Genomic DNA, 26,115 nt, shown 5'->3' with positions numbered 1-26,115 from the left:
AGGAACAAGTATTTCAGCTCGCTACCTTTAATCTGCCGATCTGTTCGGCTTGTGTTGTTTGACAGTTCTTCAAAGGCTTCTGATATAAGAAAGCTCTGTGCTGAAATCCGTTCAACAATTTTTAAATAAACTTTCAGATAGAAAGCCATTTCCACAGCTGCCTGCCAACTCACACTTTCTACCAGTTTCCCCGTCAACCTCTTGATTTATCTATAAGAGAAAAAAAAATCTTCGGCAAGTAGGGAAAAAAATGACATTGACCATATCAAAGTATCCAAACCTGTATGTTTTCTTAAATTGTATATCTTAGTCGTTAGATCAGAAGCACTAAACAAGCCTACGCAATCTAAATACGTCCTTCTCCAAACCACACTTGCAGCTAAGTTAACGTTAGCAAAATAATGTTTTTAGAACAGCCCAGCCATGTTACCGAACCTTTCTTCTAGACTACACTGCCGTCTTTCATGACATATTTGGGGATCTTGCAAGGTAGCACTTTGGAGGACAAATGGTATTACACGGGCGGCACTGGTTTACGCCAAACACAACATTTGTCTAAGAAATTTGTATTAAAGGCAGAATTTGACCTAACGAAATTAAACAGAAAATACTTCATTGAATATTACATTTAGTATGCCTCCAAGGCATCTTATGTGATTCCAAGTAACAAACATGTCCTGTATCTGTCTTGCTATGAATTTTGCTGAATTATAGTGTACAATTAAATTTTTAGGGTGGATCTGTCAAGAAAACTTTACTGTGCATTAAAGTGGGGTTATAGAGAGTACATGGCATAAAGGGGGTGATTCAGGTTGGTTTGCAGGTGGGGCTTATGTAACATACATGTAGGGGGAATTATGTTGTTTTTGTACAGAGTAAATACTGGCTGCTTTATTTTTACACTGCAATTTAGATTTCAGTTTGAAGTACACACCCCACCCAAATGTAACTCTCTCTGCACATGTTACATCTGCCCCACCGGCAGTGCACATGGTTTTGCCCATTAGTGAGAGATTTTGCTTTTGCGAGTTAACCTGAATTTGGCCCACAGAGCAGTCTTTTTATAGCTGTTCTTTTTTTGTGAATCAGTATACACCACATACCTGTCTAATTTCCCGATTCCTGCAGGAGACACCTGGCTGCATTATTTTTACACTGCAATTTAGATTTCAGTTTGATCACACCCCACCCAAATGTATCTCTCTCTGCACATGTTACATCTGCCCCACCTGCAGTGCGCATGATTTTGCCCATTTCGAGAACAAATTTGTACTGTGATCAGATCTGAGGGCCATAGTTCTAAATATATTAAGGGGTTTATTTACTAAGATGGTAATTCTACTGAAGATGGGATGTTGCTATTCCCAACCAATCAGAATCTATGTCTTATTTATTTAGCATCTTCTAGAAGATAATACAAACTGGAGCAGATGAATTAAGCCTTAACAAGAGATAAATGCACGGGTGATAAAGAGAGATAAACGTCCAGCCAATCACATCACAGGTTGTAACATGGCAGTTAGCAGGTGATTGGCTGGATGTTTATCTCTCTTTATCACCCTTGCATTTATCTCTTGTTAAGGCTTAATACATCTGCCCCTCTGATTCAGATTCTGTCTATTATGTTCTAGGATGCAATAGAGAAATGCCCCAGAATTCTGAGTGATCTGATTTCTTTTTGTGACTTTCATTTTTAGTTATTTTGCAACACCTTCCAATGTATTTGTTTTTCTTTTAATGTTTTTTTAACAATCGAGGCATTCAAGTCAGACACTCATATAACTGGGTTCAACTCTTCATTTAAGGACAAATTAAATAATAACAAGGAAGTAAATATTTCATTTAAGGTCATGTTAGTGTTAGTTAATGAACACATTACTTGGTAACAGATAGCATAAACTTCAATATTTGTTTTAGGATATTCTATACCTGTTTTGTATGTACTGGATAAAGCTTCCATTCCCCCCCCCCCCCCCCCCCCCCCCCTTCGCTTCTGCCCCATATATCCTATACTGTATATGCCTAGATATACTGCTCTGTAAAAACGTTCTGCACTGTAATATACTCTGCCGAGGTATAATGTCTTAAAATAATGTTCTGTCCTGTAATATGATTTGCCTCCTTACACTGCCCTATAACAATGTTCTATACGGGTGCCGGACGGGATTCCGACAGTCATTACTCCGATGTCGGAATCCCGACTGCTCCCTCGTGGGGGTCCACGACCCCCATAGAGGGAGAATAAAATAGATGGCGAGCACAGCTCGCCACCGTGCCCGCAAGGGGCTTCATTGCGCTCCCCACGCTGTGCAGTCGGGATTCTGACGTCTGACTAATGACTGTCGGAATCCCGACCCTCGGGTATTTATACCACACCCTTCTATACTGCATTATGCTGTACCTACAGTACTATATGTGAACTGCCCTGTAATAATGTTTGGTACTTGTGTAGTTTCACGGCGCCAGCAGCTACTTCCGAGTTGTACGCTCGCCACAAACTATCTAAAATAAAGTAACTTAACTCCATGCCAACACTATCTATGTTGGCATGGAGTTGTTCTTAGATAGCGTAGCGAGCCACCGAGCCCACAGTGTGGGTGAGCAAAGCGAGCCCCGCAACGGGACTCAGACGAACGGCGCCATGCTGGTGCCGTGAAACTACACAAGCACCTAATGTTTTGGTTTGTAATATGTTGTGCCAATATATACTGCCCTGTAATAACATTCTGCCTGTATACACTGCCCTGTAATAACATTCTGCCTGTATATACTGTCCTGTAGTAATGTTCTGTGCTGTATTATGTTGTGCCTGTATATCAGGGTTGCCGGATTTTGTAATCTCTCCAGGAGAAGCCCAGAGAGGAGACTCTCAGTACAAGTTCGAGGGTGGGGCTTAAGAGTGCCATCATAAAGCCCCGCCTCCATGAGGGAAATTGACCCGATTTGCTGGTTTCCTCAGTACTGCTATGTAATAACATTCTGTGCTATAATATGCTGTGCCTATTTATACACGGAAGCGGTACATCTGTCAGAACAGACTTAGGTCTACAGTCATTAGGTCGACCCCGGAAGGTCGACTGTCCCCAAGGTCGACAGGGTTAAAGGTCGACATGACTTAAGGTCGACATGGGCCAATGTCGACATGGTTTTAGGTCGAGTCATTAGGTCGGCATGAGTTTTTCACTGTTTTTTTTTTACCCGAATGTCGACACGGTCGACATGGACACAGTTGGAGTCGAACCGCAGCCCCTCGCATCGCTCACCATGCTTCGGGCACGGTGCCTCGCTGCGCTCGGCACACTATTTTATTCTCCCACCACGCCCTAGTGGATGGTAGGGCATGAAATACCGCCTGTCGGCACATGTCGGCTCAAAAAACAGTGAAAAAGCCATGTCATGCCATGTCGACCTTTAACCCTGTCGACCTTCCGGGGTCGACCTAATGACTGTCGACCTAAGTCTGGTCTGACAGATGACTCTTTCCATATACACAGTACTGCTATGTAATAACATTCTGTGCTGTAATATGCTGTGCCTGTATATACAGTACTATGTAATAGCATTATGTGCTGTAATATGCTGTGCCTGTATATACACAGTACTGCTATGTAATAACATTCTGTGCTGTAATATGCTGTGCCTGTATTTACAGTACTGCTATGTAATAACATTCTGTGCTGTAATATGCTGTGCCTGTATATACTGTACTATGTAATAGCATTATGTGCTGTAATATGCTGTGCCTGTATACACACAGTACTGCTACGTAATAACATTCTGTGCTGTAATATGCTGTGCCTGTATTTACAGTACTGCTATGTAATAACATTCTGTGCTGTAATATGCTGTGCTACATATACAGTACTATGTAATAGCATTATGTGCTGTAATATGCTGTGCCTGTATATACAGTACTGCTATGTAATAACATTCTGTGCTGTAATATGCTGTGCCTGTATTTACAGTACTGCTATGTAATAACATTCTGTGCTGTAATATGCTGTGCTACATATACAGTACTATGTAATAACATTCTGTGCAGTAATATGCTGTGCCTGTATATACAGTACTGCTATGTAATAACATTCTGTGCTGTAATATGCTGTGCCTGTATATACAGTACTGCTATGTAATAACATTCTGTGCTGTAATATGCTGTGCCTGTATATACAGTACTGCTATGTAATAACACTCTGTGCTGTAATATGCTGTGCTACATATACAGTACTATGTAATAACATTCTGTGCTGTAATATGCTGTGCCTGTATATCTAGTACTGCTATGTAATAACATTCTGTGCTGTAATATGTTGTGCCTGCATATACAGTACTATGTAATAACATTCTGTGCTGTAATATGCTGTGCCTGTATATACAGTACTGCTATGTAATAACATTCTGTGCTGTAATATGCTGTGCCTGTATATACAGCACTGTAATAATGTTCTGCGCTATACTATGCTGTGCCTGTATATACTGCACTATAATATGCTGCCATGTCAATAAACAAGTAAGAGAAATTGCTACAGGCTCCACATAGGGAATAATAAGGCTGCAGATACAGTAAGTAAGATGGAATAAATGGGCAATAAAAGGGAAATAATATGTTATATACAGTACAACTCCCCATACATTTCCGCATTCATTTCCGAACATTCCCCTTCACACCCCCTCCAAGGACACTTCTCCATAACCTCCTGTTATTCTCGCCCACTTGTTCCTTGCTGCACCCTGTGCGAAAATTCTCCCGATGCTTGCAAAACATTAATAAACACACAGCCATGTATGACGCCATGTATAAACACACAGCCATGTATAACGCCATGTACTGTATAAACACACAGCCATGTATAACGCCATGTATAAACACACAGCCATGTATAACGCCATGAATAGACACACAGCCATGTATAACGCCATGTATAAACACACAGCCATGTATAACGCCATGTATAAACATACAGCCATGTATAACGCCATGTATAAACACACAGCCATGTATAACGCCATGTATAAACACACAGCCATGTATAACGCCATGTACTGTATAAACACACAGCCATGTATAACGCCATGTATAAACACACAGCCATGTATAACGCCATGTATAAACACACAGCCATGTATAACGCCATGTATAAACACACAGCCATGTATAACGCCATGTATAAACACACAGCCATGTATAACGCCATGTATAAACACACAGCCATATTAGCCTGTTTACAAATATATTGTTTTTATTTTAGAAACAAAAGTTGTTATTATTATCTTTAACTATATTATACTACTGTATTTTGTATTCTACAGTACTGTACACTGTGGATATCATAATGTCATAACACAAAAATGTTGGCAGTCCCATCCAAGGGGTATCAATGCTTGGAGTGTTATAAAGTGGAGACGTTGCTTATAGCAACCAACCAACATCTAGATATCATTAATCTTGCATGTCTACGAAATGACAGAAGTAGATATATTTCTAAGCTTTTATAATTCACTTCCAAATGAGCTTACCGTTAGACAAATAACAGATGTAGCGGTTGGTAGGGGTACTCAGTCTCACATAAGGCTGAATGGGCAATTACTGGGTGGCGTGGGGGTATTCCCATATGCACAGAGTTATATGTTATTACTAGTAGAAAGCCATCCACTTCAGTCATATCTCCTGCAACAAGACTGGACAATAGTTATGATGGCCCACAGGTGTAATTGGGAAATCCCCAGTGGGCACCCACTACCAGAGGGCACCACCTCCTCCTCTCGGGTCATGGTTGTACTTGGGGCCTAGCACAGACCTGATCGCATGGATTTGCATAGCCCAACGACCAGTTTAGCCTTCGACCGGTTTAGCCTTCGCCCGCTCCATTGAAATTCCCCTTGCAAATGAATGTATACTCAACAAGCTCACATTGATGGAACACTGGCCACAACTCATCTCAGCCTCCGCGTAGCACGGGACTTACTCGGCGGCTGCAATGAATACAGATATACAGTATCCGGCCGGCCAATGGCACCCTCCCCTAACAGTCTTCGGCACGGCTATGATTCTCTGACACTCCCAACATTTTTCTTGCCACTCCCAGGTGACCTTGCCAGTGAACAGAAATACTTGCATGAGTTCATCTCAGCACGGCCTCGCGCATGCGTACTGTGAACCGTACACATGGGCAGTGTATCGATAATCAGCCGCTGTGCGAATTTGCAGCTGTTCAATCACATCAAATTCGGGTCCTTGGTTTGTTTCTATGGAAACCATCCTACCCTACTGCTCAGGAAAGTGGGTGATTCTGACACACCCTTGCCCCCTCCTTGAAAAGCCCATGGTTTTTGCATGTTCTCTCTAGTGCTTGACCTTCTTTGGATAGCCAACCACACACCCTCTGGTGGCAGGCTGTGCCCCCTAAGTTTGGGGGCCTACCACTGGTTTACCTGGCAGGGCCTTTCATGCCTAACACTAGATGGCTCTCACAAGCTCTGACTAATGATCCAGTCCACAGAATAACTGTGAGTGGATGACGGGTCAGCTGGGGTGATGTAACACAAGCTGGTTTTATCTGACTGGAAGACATCCAGGGGAATTGTTTCTTCAGTTTCTCAATGAGTAGCAGAAAAATGCAGCGTACTTGTGTTAGCGGTCACAGATGCAGAAGAACACACACAACTATAATTGGTGCAGTGTGCCCAGTGCACATGGGCCCAGAGGGGCCTAAACCTTGCACACTGCACCCATTTTGGTAATAGTTTTCCTCCAAAATACTGTGGCAGAAGTGCTGCTGAAATCACTGGAAAAATGGAGTGGCGGACATTTTCCCAGAAACCTGCACATTCGCAGTGGACTCTGAGGCCTCCAGTGCTCAGACACCACAGCACAGCGATGGTTTGTGCATGCACAGTAGGGTCTGAGCACTAGAATGCTCAGACCCTACTGCTCCAGGCAGAGAGGAGGGGGCCTGGCCGAGGAGGCTTCACATGGGCCTCCTCCTCTCTTAAGATGCCCCTGACCCCCAATATACACTTGTTTGCTTCAGCTGTTTTCCTGCTGGCACTAAATGCTGTATGCAGATCTTGAAAGGCTGCTAAAGCAACACATTTGGATGGTGTAATGTTGAGCATTACTGCCTCACAGCGCTGAGGTCATGGGTTCGATTCCAACCATGGCTCTAACAGTGCAGAGTTTGTATATTCTCCCCGTACTTGCGTGGGTTTCCTCCGAGCACTCCGGTTTCCTCCAACAATTCAAAAATATACTCGTAGGTTAATTGGCTCCCAACAAATTAACCCTAGAATGTCTGTGTGCATGTGTACATGTGGTAGATTGTAAGCTCCACTGGGGCAGGGACTGATGTGAATGTTCAAATATACTCTGTAAAGTGCTGTGGAATATGTGTGCGCTATATAAGAAACTGTTAATAAATAAATAGTACATGGGGAGCCATGGTCACAAGCAAGGGTGCCAGACCACTAACTGAGGGTCCAGCTATAAGTTGACCCCCAAAAAATCAACATAATTTTCGTGTGTTGACATTTTTCACATGATGACCTGGGTATGGATTGTATGGTCGACCTGAAGGTGGTCCACAGTCATTAGGTCGACACCACTAGGTCTATATGGGATGCAGTTAAAATCCCGGCAGTCGGGATCCCGGCGTTCAGAATCCCGACCACCGAAATCCCGACACTTTCTCCCTCCGTGGGTGTCCACGACACCCCTGGAGGGAGAATAAATTAGCGTGCCGAGCGTAGCGAGGCACCGGGCCCGCAAGGGGGGGCGATCCACGTCCCCCCCTTGTCGGGATTTCGGCGGTCGGGATTCCGGCGTCGGGATTTTGAACAACGGGATCCCGACCGCCGGGATTTCATACTGAATCCGTCTATATACTGCAAGGTCGATAGGGGTCTAGGCCGACATGGCACAAGGTCAACAGGTCGTTAGGTTGACACAAGCATTAGGTCGACATGGTCTAGGTCGACAGTCAAAAGATCGACATGGGGTTTTTCAATGGTTTTTGACCCGAATGTCGACACAGTTGACATGGACACAGTTATAAGTGCACCACGTCCCCTCGCATGACTCGCTGCGCTTGGCACACTATTTTATTCTCCCACAATGCCCTAGTGGATGGTAGGGCATGAAATGTCACCTATCGGCTCACAGAACAGTGAAAAACCCCATGTCGACCTGTTGACCTAGACCATGTCGACCTAATGCTTGTGTCGACCTTGTGCCATGTCGACCTTGAACCCTGTCTACCTTGCAGTATGTCGACCTAATGAATGTCGACCATCTTTAGGTCGACCAACCGACCGTATTCCGTTGACCTTGTGCATGTTGGCCTTTTGGGCTATGTAACCCTCCAGGAGATACTTTGGGCCACGGTTGCAGTACAGAAGGCCAGGACAGAGAACTCCTTTGTGCAGAAAGAGAACAGAAGGCTGCAAATGTCAGATCTATGGGATTTTCATTTCTTAGTACATCTGTGTAAAATATGTTTAATCTTTTAATAGAAGGGTTCTTATCAGCCTTTACTTTCATTCCTGTCGTCACTGCTTAAATAAAATATTTGTTTGCAGTCTCCTTCAAAATTTATAGCTGATTTCTGACATGCAGACTGTAATTTATTGACTATGAAAGACATTTACATGGAGAGCAGCCAAAAGGAAGAAGAACAGGATATACCGGTTCTATTTTATCGCTCTTGTGAAACGGTATAACTCAGACAATACATTCAAGGAGCGAGCTAGTAACATAATGACAATACAATTCTTTAAAGGATAACTAAATCTCAAACAAATATTGACATTAAGGGGGCGATGGGGTCTCCTTAGCGTTTCATGGGTTTGCTCTCAAAAACGGTGGGCGCTTCCAATAGAAATGCTGAACGGGCCCGTCACAACACAGGCGTCGCATGGCGTCTGAATCGGACCCTAAAACTAGAGAAACCTACTTTCCCGTAGTCATGTGATCCCAACAATCTCTTGATTGAGAAAAGCCATTGGAGCATCATGAGATCGCCACGCAGGTCATCAAATTTGTTTGATCCCAATTCCATCCATCCAACTAAACTTTCAGTTTATATTAGGTAGAATAAACCTTTAAAGTCATAAACAGTATGCCATAATGTAAAAAAACATACTCATGAAAGCTGGGTACACAGGCGGATGAAGGAAGAATGCTGCACCATCGTATCATTTGTGGTGTCATCAACAATTTCCCCTAAATTGCCTGGAACTCTGTGCCAATTGATATAGCGCATACACACTAAGCGATGTTACAAACAATATCATTCAGCAGGCTACATCCAGGAGCATGATGTTGATATAGGGGGTTATTCAAACCTGCACAGACAAAGCACATTTGTTAGAAAATGTACAAAACCATGTTGCACTGCAGGGGTATATGTCTAACGGGGGGTGGTTTGTAGTTGACGGGAGCCAAAGATTGCCACTGCTCTGCCGGTGATTGCTGAAGAGAGGCCATGCGCACAGCATCTCTTCCATACAAGGAAGGAGGGAGTTGGGGGAGCCAGGGGCTTCCCAGTAGCTAGGGGAGCGCTGGGCACACCCCTGGAAAATTATAAAACAGGTGTCGCGGTGCTAAGTCACGTCTCCTCTACCCAAGGTTGCACCCATCTGCCCCTTAGCCCCACCCCTTTTTCGGGATGGTAGGTATGGGCAATAGAGCACAGAACATGGGGCTGGGGAAGCACAATTATATGTGCTGGACACAGGATGATAGGGCTGAGACACTGGGAATTGTGAGAAACACACAGGATGGGAGTGAAACTAGGAGATACAAGGAATACTAAGATACACCAGGGGTTGAGGCTTTAGCTGGCCATACACTGTCCGATATGCCAAATTGGATGTATTTGACATCTGATCTGATGCTCGGTCCCATACACATCATATCGGAGTCAATATTGAAACCTGCTGCACGTCCAACTTGGCATCCTCCTGGTGGTGGGGATTGGGTATGCAAAAGTAACGCATATGATATACTGTATGTGATCTAGCCACCCAGGAAGGTCCCGAGCGGTTGAATGTGCTTCGGAAGCGACTTTTCCCCAGGAGAAGTTGTGTAGTGTATGGGGACCTTAGGAGACAGAGTTATGGTGTTGTACATACCAGGAAGGGATGGAGGTTCCAAAAACCAAGATTTCTGTTGCTGGCTATGATTACCATCAAGGTTTAAAGGATATCCACGCTTGAGCACAAGTGACTTAATTAGACCCCCAATTGAATTTAACCATCTGGACTCAAGCATGGATAGTCTTAAAATCTGGACTGTAACGAGGGTATTTGGGAAATTTTGTCCTATACATTTAAAATCTCTTGAGCATCTCTCTTGCCTCGAGCTTTACACGTCTTAGGACAGGGATCGGAGAGATAAAGACTACTGTGTACAATCACTACAGGAATTATTGACTGATTCAGTCAAATGGGGAAAAGTATGGTAAAACATCTCTAATACGCATTTCTGTCATTCTTCCACATACTTTTTCCCTCAGATCCTGCAGTATTGGCAAGAAACTGATTAGATGATTGCTCTTTGGTTAGTAGAGAATGACAAAATCATGACTGTTATTCTCAATATTTCCAAAATGTATCTGTTGCTGTTGAAGAATGTAACCTTTTGCAACCCCCCCCATTTGTCATCATGAGCATAAGGGTGTTTCTCATTAGTCGTGTGATCAATACGTGTTTTCACAATGAATAAACAATCGTTGAAAAGTGAAAACAGATTGGATGTGCATTAGACGCAGCCCGTCCTTCGATGTGCCAGACAGAACTAATTCATCCTCAGGATTATTTTCTCTGTACAGCCCAGTCACATGTTCTGCTTTTTATATGAGGGACTTTAGTTGCTCTAAAGGATTTAGATAAATATTTTAATAGCGAGTTGACCATTGAGCCTGTAAATCACTGTAGAAGAATTTTAAATAGGCCATAAATATCTCAAGAGCGCTGTTCACAAAGTCTGGATAACAATAGCAGCAGCTGTTTTATAACTTCCTCAGCAGATTAGCAACGCTGCTTATAGCAGGACAGAAATCTTAAAGACAACAAGTACCTAAAATGTATGCTCGCACATAAAAGAGCACTTTGCAACATTCACGTCTACTCTCATAAATGTAATGGAATTATAAAGCGTTCCACCTCAACTTTAAAGCCGTATTACCACCTGAAATAGGAAACCGGGCCGCAGAGTGGGCACATGAGTGAAATGAGGAGCCATGTTTGCAGCTTTTTATTGGGCCTCCTGCTGACATACCCTTCTGAAATGAGCTAGATTTCATTGACGTGGGTCGGATTAAGGGAGGGAAGATAGGGGCAGCGGTCCCAAGAACCCTACAAATTAAGGGCCCCTACATCCTCTGAGCATTTCTGAGGGACTTCTGCTGCTGCAGATCGGTAAGAAATCCCTGCTCCTGGCTCCCCTCTGCACTGACGGACAGCTGAGCCGTATGGCAGAACTGGGCAGCCGTGTGATGGCTCAGCTGTCCAATAATATGTAAAGCAGCAGCCTGCTGCTGAGTCACTGGTAGCCGCACAAGCTGCAAGGAAGGAATAGGTGGCACTCCAGCGGCGTGGAGCAAGAGGAAACTGGGCGTTGAGAATACCAGAAGAACAGAGAAGCCAACAACCCCAAGCCTCTGTACAGACCAGGGAGACAGCAGCGTACAAATGTTTTCATCTTTGTGTATGACTGTCCTATTCCCAGTTGGATGCAACTTGGTCAGCTATGTCTTTCTATGAAGCAGGGTGTTGGAACAGGTGCTTGGCGTGACAATGTATTTGCAAATAACCACCCTAACCTATGGCAGTTTCAGGGGAGTGTGTGTGTGTGTAGGCATGTATACACAGCTCGGTTGAGTCTAAGGGAGGTATTCAATCTTCGGGTCACGGCAGACGAGCTTGCTCGCCTGCCGTGACCCAGTCCCGTTCTCGGTCAGCTCGACCGAGAACATGCAGGCGGGATTCAATGTCCCTCCTGCAGCGGGACGAGAAGGGGGCGTGGCCGCGAGTTGCGGCCGGGAAGTGACGAGATGCAACCGGCAGCTCGTCACTTCCCGGCTGTTCTCGGCAGAACGAGCCCGACAGCTAGAGATGTCGGGCTCGTTCTGCCAGGAAACCCTGTTCAATGCTGTCGGGGAAGACAGCATTGAATAGGGCCCGTCGAGCATCTCCCCCACGGGAGATGCTCGACGGCGATTGAATATCCCCCTTAGTCATGCTGTTGGCCAAAGGAAGCCTGTTTATGACGGATCTTGCGCCTAGCACAAGGCTAATGGTGACTGTTGTGGCAGCTTTGATAAAGTGACACGTACACACCCACGCGTTCATTGAATGGATCCTCGCCTTAGCATAAATCAGGCTAACGTGACTGCGCGCACCTAAAGCCACCTTTGTCTGTGACTCAGAATCAGCACCTAAGTGAGATTCACAAACGATAGATGCCAGGTAAAATAAAATGAAATGAAAACAGACAAGAAGGAAATAATTTGTCAGACTGAGGTAATGGTAATAATGAAGACTTTAGCTGCAGCACTAAGGGAAAACAACTGTTTGTCTACCAACTATTATTATTATCATTATAATATTATTGATATTATTATTATTACTACCAGTTATTTATCCCTCACACACAGCGTTTACATTTGGTCAATCACATCAGTCCCTGCCCAGTGGAGCTTACAGTCTATATTCCCTACCACATGTACACACTCATAGACATGGGCTAATTTTTCTTTTTGGGGCCAGTAAACCTTCCTACATTGTATATTTTTGGAATATCCAGAGGAAACCCACACAAACATGAGGAGACTATACAAACTCAATACAGTTTAGCCTTCCTTAACAACAGGTAAGCTGCCTGACAGATTATAAACAATTGTATCGGCCCCCTAACATGCATTCTCTCCCTGGTGCATACTTGAATACTACCCCAGAACAGCCGGGAGGCTCCTGAAAATAGGGTTGTGATCCTGGTTGCCCGGATGACTGGGCAAGTCTCCTGTAGCTAGCTGCCACCAACCCACAGCCAGCCAAATACAGAGACCCATCCCAGAATTGTGCATTGTGTAGTGAAGCGAAGCACCTCACAGTGGCCGGAACATCTCATGCACCAGTTCTGGCTTTCACCCCTTCCAAGCCCTCGTCGAGGCCGAAACATCTCATGTGCCGGTTCTGGCTTTCACCCCCAACCAGCACGCTGCAGTCGGAACTTTTCTTGCACCTATTCCGTGCTTCACTCCCAAAAGCAAGGAAAAGTTGTCAACACATCTGTTAAGTTTTCAGATGAATGCAATATGTAAAACAATAAATTTGTAACACATGTATCAGTAAAAGTCCTGTCAACATGAGGATATTTTTATAGAAAATGGGGGATGGGCATCTAAAAGCGGACCCGCTGTCACGATAGTGATATGAAGTTTGTACGCATAAAGGTTTCTTTAGATCTGCGCAGGATTCACCACAGGTGCAGATTCAAAGATTTGGCATAGGATGCGTACCATACTCACAGGTTAATAAACTGATACAGATGCATCTGGGTATCTTTTAGGGAGGTCCACTGTGACTGAAAGACTCCTCTCACCATATATATATGTGGGATGGAAAGACAAAACTCCCTCTTTCAATGTTGATACAAGGATTTTATTTAAAAACCGAAAGACTGGGAACACAAGATGGAATAATACGGTACTTGGTGACTGGGAATTTGACCTTATATCCCAATCTGTAACCGCACATGGATAGTGATTCCCAGTAAAGAGTACAGAAAACTCCTCTCCAGCGCGTTTCGACAGGATAACCTGTCTTTTTCAAGGCTTGGAGAGGAGAGGTATTAAGACGATATTTATACCCCTGCACATTGCTTCAATTAAGTGTACTTCCGCCGGATATCAGTAAAGCCGGAAGTGAAAAGAAAAACGTATAACATACTTAAGGGTAAATTTGATAATTCATTCGTGGGGAAATACCTGAATGGCCAGGACATGGTCCTTTTATGGTACAATCTAGAGAATAATGAGCTCCCGTATGTCCCGTGGAACATGCGGGCATCGGTAGTTGAGACGCATGATGCCTTCCGGCATATGCGTAACTTCCAGCGGGAATGTTTATGTTCATACCTCCATATGTCTCGTGGAACGTACGGACTTCGGGTGTTGGAACGCATATTGACTCCCGGCATATGTGTAACTTCCGGTGATAGTTGTATGTGCCGTGTATGATACACGGACATCTAAGTGGAACGCATACGTCTTTTAACGCATGCGCAATGTATACAATGAAACATATGGACAATTAAAGAGAACATATGTTACACAATCGCCAAACTCTTAAAATTAAAAATTAATGTGCAGAGGAATAAAATAACCGTCTTTTACAATATATTATTAAAACACTGTAAAATACCAGATAAAACTTAAGTTATATAGGAATATAAGAAATATATATAAAAACAAGGGAAATACATATTTTAAAGGAACCACTTGAGCTCGAAATCTGAATTTAATCCATGAGGGGTTAAAGAAATAAGGTCAAAAATCCACCTCATTTCTTTCTTTGCTAAATTAATTTCCGGTACTTGTGTAGTTTAACGGCGCCACTAGATCGTATACGATTTAGTATGCGATTTGACATCAGATATCGCATACGATATAGTATTCAAAGCAAGTCACCAATATCGCATGCCATTTGCATGCAATTCCATAAAATACATTCCGTGTACGCTCGTCACGCTTCGGGCTCGGTGGCTCGCTGCGCTTGCCACGCTATATAAAATCAACTCCACGCCCTAGTGGATAGTGGGGTAATGAAATGGATAGTAAATCGTATACTATATCGTATGCGATATCTGATGTCAAATTGCATACTAAATCGTATACGATCTAGTGGCGCCGTGAAACTACACAAGTACCTAATTTCCTTATTTTTATGTCGCCAATTATCTTTGACTAAACCTTTTGAAGCACTCGTCGTGGCCGAAACATCTCATGCGCCGGTTTCGGCTTTCATTCCGAAACCACCACGCCACGGCCAGTACATTTCTTGCACCGGTTCCGGCTTTCACCCCCAAAAGCACCTCGTCGCGGCCAGAACATCTCATGCGTCAGTTCTGCCTTTAACCTCCAAGCACCTTGCCAGGGCAGGAACATTTCATCCACAGGTTCCAGCTTTTATCCTCCAGGCACATAGCCACCTACGGAACAAGTTATTCGCTGGTTCCGGTTTTCACTCCCCAATCAAGTGTGAAAGGGTACATCGGTGTTAAAGTGGTATATGGGGCCTATATATTATCACTTCATTTCTAACAAAGTAGGTGAAAAACGAAAATGTTCACATATTTTGAAGAAAAAAAGTACCTCACAGCGGCCAGAACATCTCATTCTCCGGTTTAGTCTTCCACCGCTCTCCAAGCACCTCACCATTGCCAGAACAGCTAATGCGCCGGATCCAGCTTTCACCCTTTCGAAGCCCTGGTTGCGGCCGAAACATGTCATGCGTCGGTTTCAGCTTTCATTCCCCAACCACCACGCCGCGTCCAGAACATTTCTTGAGCCGGTTCCGGCTTTTACCCCCCAAAAGCACCTTGTCGCGGCCAGAACATCTCATGCGTCGGTTCTGGCTTTAAGCTCCAAGCCCCTTGCCAAGTGGGAACTTTTCATCCACAGGTTCCAGCTTTTATACTCCAGGCACATAGCCACCTACGGAACAAGTTATTCGCTGGTTCCGGTTTTCACTCCCCAATCAAGTGTGAAAGGGTACAGCGGTGTGAAAGTGGTATATAGGGCCTATACATTATCATTTAATTTCTACCAAAATAGGTGAAAAATTAAAATTTTCACCTACTTTTGTAGAAAATAAGTACCTCACAGGGGCCAGAACATCTCATGGGAACATTTCATTCACTGGTTCCAGCTTTGACCATCCAATCACATAGCTAGATACGGAACAAGTTATTCGCCGGTTCCGATTTTCACAACCCAATCAAGTGTGAAAGGGTACAGCGGTGTGAAAATGGTATATGAGGCCTATATATTATCACTTCATATCTACCAAAGTAGGTAAAAATTTAAATGTTCACCTATTTTGTAGAAAATAAGTACCTCACAGCATCCGGAACATCTCATACGCCGGTTCCGGCTTTCTTTCCCAAACCACTACGTCGCAGCAGGGGCATTTCTTGCGCTGTTCCGACTTTATCCTCCAAAAGCACCTTGTCGCGGCCAGAACATCTCATGCGTCGGTTCTGGCTTTAACAACCCCAAGCAACTTGCCAGGGCGGGAACATTTCATTCACTGATGCCAGCTTTGACCCTCCAATCACATAGCCAGATATGGAACAACTTATTCATTGGTTCTGGTTTTCACACCCCAATCAAGTGTGAAAGGGTACAGTGGTATGAAAGTGGTATATGGGGCTATATATTATCAATTAATTTCTACCAAAGTAGTTGAAAATTAAAATTTTCATCTATTTTGTAGAAAATAAGTACCTCACAGCAGCCGGAAAATCTCATGCGCTGGTTTAGGCTTTCACCCCCTCCAATCCCCTCGCCGCTGCCAGAACATCTCATGCGTCGGTTCTGGCTTTAACCTCCCCAAGCACCATGCCAAGGCGGAAGTATTTCATTCACAGGTTCCAGCTTTTACCGTCCAGGTACATAGCCGTGTACGGAACAAGTTATTCTCCGGTTCTGGTTTTCACACCCCAATCAATTGTGAAAGGGTACAGCGGTGTGAAAGTGGTATATGGGGCCTAAATCTTGTCACTTAATTTGTACCAAAGTAGGTGAAAATGATTACTTTCATCTACTTTTGTAGAAAATAAGTATTATTGACATTCAATAAAAAGGCAATGCAGACGATATCACTGATATCTCCTGAACAGATATTAGTCCTGTTTTGGCTAGCTGTTTGCATAAAATAATATAAGGACCTAAATTCATCAAACTTTAAACATAATGTACGGAAAGGGTCTATAACAAACATACATATTTGATAAATATGCATGTATGCCAGGAAGATATTATCGCGCCTCCTTACCTGTTGTGGGTAGCTGCTCCTGCCATTCGACCTTTAGAATATGCTGTACTAAAAATGACGTCACAGTAGTCCAGAAACGTAGCTGGGTAAGTAGATGACATCACATTTCATTTGTGGAGAAGGCCTACCTGAAAAATAGAAGAAGGAGGCGCGATAATATGTTCATGACATACATGCATATTTATTATTACTTTGTCTTACATCGTAACACACATAAATGCCGAACTGTACAGACAACACAAGTCATCCTTTTCAGGCCCTGCCGCAGTGATTGCAAATACACGCTACAGCACATATTTTACGCTGAACTGTGGACCCGGGACACAGTTTTACAAACTGCACTGGTCTCGGATTTTATCCCCTCCCAAGCACCTCGCCTCAACCGGAATATATATTGCGTCGGTTCTGACTTGCACCCTGAAAGCACATTGCTGCAGCCTGAACATCTCATGTGTCGTTTCCGTCTTTAACCCCCCCAAGCACCTCACCAAGGCGGGAACATTGCATTCACAGGTTCCAGCTTTTACCCTCCAGACACATCGCCATGTACGGAACAAGTTATTCGCCGGGTCCGGTTTTCACACCCTAATCAAGTATGAAAGGGTACATCGGTGTTAAAATGGTATATGGGGCCTATATATTATCACTTCATTTCTAACAAAGAAGGTGAAAAACGAAAATTTTCACATATTTTGTAGAAAAAAAAGTACCTCACAATAGCCGGATCATCTCATTCTCCGGTTTAGGCATTCACCCCTCTCCAAGCACCTCACCGCTGCCAGAACAGCTCATGCGCCAGATCCATCTTTCACCCCTTTCAAGCCCTCGTCGCGGCCGAAACATCTCATGCATCGGTTTCAGCTTTCACTCCCCAACCACCACGCCTCGGCCAGAACATTTCTTTCGCCGGTTCCGGCTTTCACCCCCCAAAAGCACCTCGTCGCGGCCAGAACATCTCATGCGTCGGTTCTGGCTTTAACCTCCAAGCACCTTGCCAAGTGGGAACATTTCATCCACAGGTTCCAGCTTTTATCCTCCCGGCACATAGCCACCTACGGAACAAGTTATTCGTTGGTTCAGGTTTTCACTCCCCAATCAAGTGTGAAAGGGTACAGCGGTGTGAAAGTGGTATATAGAGCTTATATATTATCATTTAATTTCTACCAAAATAGGTGAAAAATTAAAATTTTCACCTATTTTGTAGAAAATAAGTACCTCACAGCAGCCGGAAAATGTCATGCGCTGGTTTAGGCTTTTACCCCCTCCAAACCCTTCACCGCTGCCAAAACATCTCATGTGCCGGTTCCGGCTTTCACCCTCAACCACCACGCCGCGGTCTGAACTTGATTTGGGCCGGTTCCAGCTTTCACCCCCGAAAGCACCTCGTCGCGGCCAGAACATCTCATGCGTCGGTTCTGGCTTTAACCTCTTCAAGCACCATGCCAAGGCGGAAGTATTTCATTCACTGGTTCCAACTTTTACCATCCAGGTACATAGCCGTGTACTGAACAAGTTATTCTCCGATTCTGGTTTTCACACCCCAATCAATTGTGAAAAGGTACAGCGGTGTGAAAGTGGTATATGGGGCCTAAATATTGTCACTTAATTTGTACCAAAGTAGGTAAAAATGATTACTTTCATCTACTTTTGTAGAAAATAAGTATTATTGACATTCAATAAAAAGGCAATGCAGACGATATCACTGATATCTCCTGCACAGATATTAGTCCTGTTTTGGCTAGCTGTTTGCATAATATAATATAAGGTCCTAAATTCATCAAACTTTAAACTTAATGTACGGAAAGGGTGTATAACAAACATACATATTTGATAAATATGCATGTATGCCAGGAAGATATTATCGCGCCTCCTTACCTGTTGTGGGTAGCTGCTCCTGCCATTCGACCTTTAGAATATGCTGTACTAAAAATGACGTCACAGTAGTCCAGAGACGTAGCTGGGTAAGTAGATGACATCACATTTCATTTGTGGAGAAGGCCTACCTGAAAAATAGAAGAAGGAGACGCGATAATATGTTCATGACATACATGCATATTTATTATTACTGTGTCTTACATCGTAACACACATAAATGCCGAACTGTACAGACAACATAAGTCATCCTTTTCAGGCCCTGCCAATGTGATTGCAAATACACGCTACAGCACATATTTTACGCTGAACTGTGGACCCGGGACACAGTTTTACAAACTGCACTGGTCTCTGATTTTATCCCCTCCCAAGCACCTCGCCGCAACCGGAATATATATTGCGTCGGTTCTGACATTCACCCTGAAAGCACATTGCCGCAGCCAGAACATCTCATGTCTCGATTCCGTCTTTAACCCCCCAAGCACCTCACCAAGGTGGGAACATTGCATTCACAGGTTCCAGCTTTTACCCTCCGGACACATAGCCATGTACAAAACAAGTAATTCGCCGGTTCCGGTTTTCACACACCAATCAAGTATGAAAGGGTACATCGGTGTTAAAGTGGTATATGGGGCCTATATATTATCACTTCATTTCTAACAAAGTAGGTGAAAAACAAAAATTTTCACATATTTGGAAGAAAAAAAGTACCTCACAGCGGCCAGAACATCTCATTCTCCGGTTTAGGCTTTCACCCCTCTCCAAGCACCTCACCGCTGCCAGAACAGCTCATGCGCCAGATTCATCTTTCACCCCTTCGAAGCCCTCGTCGCGGCCGAAACATCTCATGCGTCGGTTTCGGATTTCATTCCCCAACAACCACGTCGCGGCCAAAACATTTCTTTCGCCGGTTCCGGCTTTCACCCCCCAAAAGCAATTCGTCGCGGCCAGAACATCTCATGCGTCGGTTCTTGCTTTAACCTCCAAGCACCTTGCCAAGTGGGAACATTTCATCCACAGGTTCCAGCTTTTATCCTCCAGGCACATAGCCTCCTACGGAACAAGTTATTCGCTGGTTCCGGTTTTCACTCCCCAATCAAGTGTGAAAGGGTACATCGGTGTGAAAATGGTATATGAGGCCTATATATTATCACTTCATTTCTACCAAAGTAGGTAAAAATTTAAATTTTCACCTATTTTGTAGAAAATAAGAGCCTCACAGCGTCCGGAACATCTCATACGCCGGTTCCGGCTTTCTTTCCCAAATCACCACGTCGCAGCCGGGACATTTCTTGCCCCGGTTCCGGCTTTAACCTCCAAAAGCACCTCGTCGCGGCCAGAACATATCATGCGTTGGTTCTGGCTTTAACCCCCCAAGCACCTTGCCAAGGTGGGAACATTTCATTCACTGGTTCCAGCTTTGACCCTCCAATCACATAGCCACATATGGAACAAGTTATTCACAGGTTCTGGTTTTCACACCCCAATCAAGTGTGAAAGGGTACAGTGGTATGAAAGTGGTATATGGGGCTATATATTATCAATTAATTTCTACCAAACTAGTTGAAAATTTAAATTTTCACCTTTTTTGTAGAAAATAAGTACCTCACAGCAGTCGGAAAATCTCATGCGCTGGTTTAGGCTTTCACCCCCTCCAATCCCCTCGCCGCTGCCAGAAAATCTCATGTGCCGGTTCCGGCTTTCACCCCCAAAAAGTCTGAACTTGTTTTGGGCCGGTTCCAGCTTTCACCCCCGAAAGCACCTCGTCGCGGCCAGAACATCTCATGCGTCGGTTCTGTCTTTAACCTCTCCAAGCACCATGCCAAGGCGGAAGTATTTCATTCACAGGTTCCAGCTTTTACCATCCAGGTACATAGACGTGTACGGAACAAGTTATTCTCCGATTCTGGTTTTCACACCCCAATCAATTGTGAAAGGGTACATCGGTGTGAAAGTAGTATATGGGGCCTAAATATTGTCACTTAATTTGTACCAAAGTAGGTGAAAATGATTACTTTCATCTACTTTTGTAGAAAATAAGTATTATTGACATTCAATAAAAAGGCAATGCAGACGATATCACTGATATCTCCTGCACAGATATTAGTCCTGTTTTGGCTAGCTGTTTGCATAAAATAATATATAGAAACCTAAATTCATCAAACTTTAAACATAATGTACGGAAAGGGTCTATAACAAACATACATATTTGATAAATATGCATGTATGCCAGGAAAATATTATCGCGCCTCCTTACCTGTTGTGGGTAGCTGCTCCTGCCATTCGACCTTTAGAATATGCTGTACTAAAAATGACGTCACAGTAGTCCAGACACGTAGCTGGGTAAGTAGATGACATCACATTTCATTTGTGGAGAAGGCCTGCCTGAAAAATAGAAGAAGGAGGCGCGATAATATGTTCATGACATACATGCATATTTATTATTACTGTGTCTTACATCGTAACACACATAAATGCCAAACTGTACAGACAACACAAGTCATCCTTTTCAGGCCCTGCCGCAGTGATTGCAAATACACGCTACAGCACATATTTTACGCTGAACTGTGGACCCGGGACACAGTTTTACAAACTGCACTGGTCTCTGATTTTATCCCCTCCCAAGCACCTCGCGGCAACCGGAATATATATTGCGTCGGTTCTGACTTTCACCCTGGAAGCACATTGCCCCAGCCTGAACATCTCATGTCTCGATTCCGTTTTTAACCGGCCAAGCACCTCACCAAGGCCGGAACATTGCATTCACAGGTTCCAGCTTTTACCCTCCGGACAAATAGCCATGTACGGAACAAGTAATTCGCCGGTTCCGTGTTTCACACCCCAATCAAGTATGAAAGGGTACATTGGTGTGAAAATGGTGTATGAGGACTATATATTATCACTTCATTTCTACCAAAGTAGGTAAAAATTAAAATTTTCACCTATTTTGTAGAAAATAAGTACCTCACAGCGTCCGGAACATCTCATTCTCCGGTTTAGTCTTTCATCCCTCTCCAAGCACCTCACCGCTGCCAGAACAGCTCATGCGCCGGATCCAGCTTTCACCCTTTCGAAGCCCTCGTCGCGGCCGAAACATGTCATGCGTCAGTTTCGGCTTTCATTCCCCAACCACCACGCCGCGGCCAGAACATTTCTTGCGCCGGTTCCAGCTTTCACCCATCAAAAGCACCTCGTCGCGGCCAGAACATCTCATGCGTCGGTTCTGGCTTTAACCTCCAAGCACCTTGCCAGGGCAGGAACATTTCATCCACAGATTCCAGCTTTTACCCTCCAGGCACATAGCCACCTACAGAACAAGTTATTCGCTGGTTCCGGTTTTCACTCCCCAATCAAGTGTGAAAGGGTACAGCGGTGTAAAAGTGGTATATAGGGCCTATACATTATCATTTAATTTCTACCAATATAGGTGAAAAATTAAAATTTTCACCTACTTTTGTAGAAAATAAGTACCTCACAGGGGCCAGAACATCTCATGCGTCGGTTCCGGCTTTAACCCCCCCAAGCAGCTTGCCAAGGTGGGAACATTTCATTCACTGGTTCCAGCTTTGACCCTCCAATCACATAGCTAGATACGGAACAAGTTATTCGCCGGTTCCGATTTTCACAACCCAATTAAGTGTGAAAGGGTACAGCGGTGTGAAAATGGTATATGAGGCCTATATATTATCACTTCATTTCTACCAAAGTAGGTAAAAATTTAAATTTTCACCTATTTTGTAGAAAATAAGTACCTCACAGCGTCCGGAACATCTCATTCTCCGGTTTAGTCTTTCATCCCTCTCCAAGCACCTCACCGCTGCCAGAACAGCTCATGCACCGGATCCAGCTTTCACCCTTTCAAAGCCCTCGTCGCGGCCGAAACATGTCATGTGTCGGTTTCGGCTTTCATTCCCCAACCACCACGCCGCGGCCAGAACATTTCTTGCGCCGGTTCCAGCTTTCACCCATCAAAAGCACCTCGTCGCGGCCAGAACATCTCATGCGTCGGTTCTGGCTTTAACCTCCAAGCACCTTGCCAGGGCAGGAACATTTCATCCACAGGTTCCAGCTTTTATCCTCCAGGCACATAGCCACCTACGGAACAAGTTATTCGCTGGTTCCCGTTTTCACTCCCCAATCAAGTGTGAAAGGGTACAGCGGTGTGAAAGTGGTATATAGGGCCTATACATTATCATATAATTTCTAACAAAATAGGTGAAAAATTACAATTTTCACCTACTTTTGTAGAAAATAAGTACCTCACAGGGGCCAGAACATCTCATGCGTCGGTTCCGGCTTTAACCCCCCAAGCACCTTGCCAAGGTGGGAACATTTCATTCATTGGTTCCAGCTTTGACCCTCCAATCACATTGCTGGTTACAAGTTATTCGCAAGTTATTCGCCGGTTCCGATTTTCACAACCCAATCAAGTGTGAAAGGGTACAGCGGTGTGAAAATGGTATATGAGGCCTATATATTATCACTTCATTTCTACCAAAGTAGGTAAAAATTTAAATTTTCACCTATTTTGTAGAAAATAAGTACCTCACAGCGTCCGGAACATCTCATTCTCCGGTTTAGTCTTTCATCCCTCTCCAAGCACCTCACCGCTGCCAGAATAGCTCATGCGCCGGATCCAGCTTTCACCCTTTCGAAGCCCTCGTCGCGGCCGAAACATGTCATGCGTCGGTTTCGGCTTTCATTCCCCAACCACCACGCCGCGGCCAGAACATATCATGCGTCGGTTCTGGCTTTAACCCTCCCAAGCAACTTGCCAAGGTGGGAACATTTCATTCACTGATTCCAGCTTTGACCATCCAATCACATAGCCAGATATGGAACAAGTTATTCACCGGTTCTGGTTTTCACACCCCAATCAAGTGTGAAAGGGTACAGTGGTATGAAAGTGGTATATGGGGCTATATATTATCAATTCATTTCTACCAAAGTAGTCGAAAATTAAAATTTTCACCTATTTTGTAGAAAATAAGTACCTCACAGCAGCCGGAAAATCTCATGCACTGGTTTAGGCTTTCAACCCCTCCAATCCCCTCGCCGCTGCCAGAACATCTCATGCGCCGGTTCCGGCTTTCACCCCCAACCACCACGCCACGGTCTGAACTTGTTTTGGGCCGGTTCCAGCTTTCACCCCCCAAAGCACCTCGTCGCGGGCAGAACATCTCATGCGTCGGTTCTGGCTTTAACCTCTCCAAGCACCATGCCAAGGCGAAAGTATTTCATTCACAGGTTCCAGCTTTTACCATCCAGGTACATAGCCGTGTTCGGAACAAGTTATTCTCCGATTCTGGTTTTCACACCCCAATCAATTGTGAAAGGGTAAAGAGGTGTGAAAGTGGTATATAGGGCCCAAATATTGTCACTTAAATGTACCAAAGTAGGTGAAAATGATTACTTTCATCTACTTTTGTAGAAAATAAGTATTATTGACATTCAATAAAAAGGCAATGCAGACGATATCACTGATATCTCCTGCACAGATATTAGTCCTGTTTTGGCAAGCTGTTTGCATAAAATAATATAAGGACCTAAATTCATCAAACTTTAAACATAATGTACGGAAAGGGTCTATAACAAACATACATATTTGATAAATATGCATGTATGCCAGGAAGATATTATCGCGCCTCCTTACCTGTTGTGGGTAGCTACTCCTGCCATTCGACCTTTAGAATATGCTGTACTAAAAATGACGTCACAGTAGTCCAGACACGTAGCTGGGTAAGTAGATGACATCACATTTCATTTGTGGAGAAGGCCTACCTGAAAAATAGAAGAAGTAGGCGCGATAATATGTTCATGACATACATGCAGATTTATTATTACTGTGTCTTACATCGTAACACACATAAATGCCGAACTGTACAGACAACACAAGTCATCCTTTTCAGGCCCTGCCGCAGTGATTGCAAATACATGCTACAGCACATATTTTACGCTGAACTGTGGACCCGGGACACAGTTTTACAAACTGCTCTGGTCTCTGATTTTATCCCCTCCCAAGCACCTCGCCGCAACCGGAATATAAATGGCGTCGGTTCTGACTTGCACCCTGAAAGCACATTGCCGCAGCCTGAACATCTCATGTCTTGATTCCGTCTTTAACCCCCCAAGCACCTCACCAAGGCGGGAACATTGCATTCACAGGTTCCAGCTTTTACCCTCCGGACACATAGCCATGTACGGAACAAGTAATTCGCCGGTTCCGGTTTTCACACACCAATCAAGTATGAAAGGGTACATCTGTGTTAAAGTGGTATATGGGGCCTATATATTATCACTTCATTTCTAACAAAGTAGGTGAAAAACGAAAATTTTCACATATTTTGAAGAAAAAAAGTACCTCACAGCTGCCGGAACACCTCATTCTCCGATTTAGGCTTTCACCCCTCTCCAAGCAACTCACCGCTGCCAGAACAGCTCATGCGCCAGATCCATCTTTCACCCCTTCGAAGCCCTCGTCGCGGCCGAAACATCTCATGCGTCGGTTTCGGATTTCATTCCCCAACCACCACGCCGCGGCCAGAACATTTCTTGCGCCGGTTCCGGCTTTCACCCCCCAAAAGCACCTCGTCGCGGCCAGCACATCTCATGCGTCGGTTCTGGCTTTAACCTCCAAGCACCTTGCCAGAGTAGGAACATTTCATCCACAGGTTCCAGCTTTTATCCACCAGGCACATAGCCACCTACGGAACAAGTTATTCGCTGGTTCCGGTTTTCACTCCCCAATCAAGTGTGAAAGGGTACAGCGGTGTGAAAGTGGTATATAGGGCCTATACATTATCATTTAATTTCTACCAAAATAGGTGAAAAATTTAAATTTTCACCTACTTTTGTAGAAAATAAGTACCTCACAGGGGCCAAAACATCTCATGCGTCGGTTCCGGCTTTAACCCCCCCCCAAGCACCTTGCCAAGGTGGGAACATTTCATTCACTGGTTTAAGCTTTGACCCTTCAATCACATAGCTAGATACGGAACAAGTTATTTGCCGATTCTGATTTTCACAACCCAATCAAGTGTGAAAGGGTACAGCGGTGTGAAAATGGTATATGAGACCTATATATTATCACTTCATTTCTACCAAAGTAGGTAAAAATTTAAATTTTCACCTATTTTGTAGAAAATAAGTACCTCACAGCGTCCGGAACATCTCATTCTCCGGTTTAGT

The 26,115-nt window shown here is 44.2% G+C and overlaps 1 long non-coding RNA gene across 2 annotated transcripts; it reads right to left on the bottom strand.

Annotated features, from left to right (window-relative positions):
- Positions 1 to 21,304, bottom strand: LOC146042006 (uncharacterized). 2 transcript variants are annotated; one of them, XR_014463709.1, is made up of 4 exons: positions 21,185 to 21,304; positions 18,931 to 19,058; positions 17,056 to 17,183; positions 1 to 210 (listed from the first exon to the last, which is right to left on the bottom strand). It is a non-coding gene; the product is annotated as an uncharacterized LOC146042006 (long non-coding RNA). The 2 variants fall into 2 exon arrangements; XR_014463708.1 differs by lacking the exon at positions 1 to 210 and having other exon boundaries at positions 16,903 to 17,183.
- Between the last annotated feature and the right edge of the window lie 4,811 nt (positions 21,305 to 26,115).

Source organism: Crinia signifera, chromosome 19, assembly GCF_055691185.1.
Source record: "Crinia signifera chromosome 19, ASM5569118v1, whole genome shotgun sequence".
Lineage (NCBI taxonomy): Eukaryota > Metazoa > Chordata > Amphibia > Anura > Myobatrachidae > Crinia > Crinia signifera.
This window is presented reverse-complemented; position numbering and strand designations above follow the sequence as displayed.